Consider the following 926-nt stretch of genomic DNA (forward strand, 5'->3'; position numbering starts at 1 on the left):
TAAAGGTCCCAAAATGACCCAAGGGGCTGCTGCGAAATATATGCAAAAGTCGAAACAGTTTGTGAGTAAGTGAATGAATCGTTTCAAAACGGTGAAAAATGTTGATGACCTCCCAAATCGCGGTTCTGTCCAAAGTATGCCTCGAAGATGACAAACCATTATTGACGCTGAAGGTGATTGGACCTGCTATTAATGTATTTGCATGAAAGTTTTCGATCAAATAAAACAATATTTAAAACAATTTTCGTATTGGCTCTTTTTATTTTCTCACAACAATGACCAGGCTCCTATTTAACCGACTGTACATATAAATAACAGTGCTGAAGATTACTGAAAATTGTGTAAAATTGAGAATAACTAATTTTGAGAAACAACTAATTTTAAAAATAACAAATTATGTTAATGCAAGCATGATAAAGATTCCATGAATATTATAAAATATATAAAAGTATATATACTTAATATATATACTTTTATATTGTAACAAAGTTACAAGCACCCCGCTATCGTACGGCCCTGCGATCCCATGATCAGGAGTGGGGAACAACACCCCCAGTCCATAATTACCAAAAACCTGCCCCGAGGCAGTGATCCCAGATTTGAAACGAGGTACACTCCAATACTATCACAGGTCTATGTCCGTGTGAATATAGTAGGAGACGATGAACATGACTATATTGCGCGCGCAACCCTTTTCTCCTCTTCTGAATGTGAAAACTAGAAGGTGCATGATTGCCGGTTGAAACACTTCGGCAATTCTATTTATATCTCTATCTGCTTTGAAATAAAATCTAGAGATTGGGATTTTAGTATTTCCAGATTTCGATTCTGGCGATTCTCATGATTTGAATACTTCGCGTGCCTCTTTATATGCGTATATTTTGAGGTTACGTTATTTCAAGTATAAAATATAAATGATATAAATA

This window comes from Belonocnema kinseyi, chromosome 2 (assembly GCF_010883055.1).
Source record: "Belonocnema kinseyi isolate 2016_QV_RU_SX_M_011 chromosome 2, B_treatae_v1, whole genome shotgun sequence".
Taxonomy (NCBI): Eukaryota; Metazoa; Arthropoda; class Insecta; order Hymenoptera; family Cynipidae; genus Belonocnema; species Belonocnema kinseyi.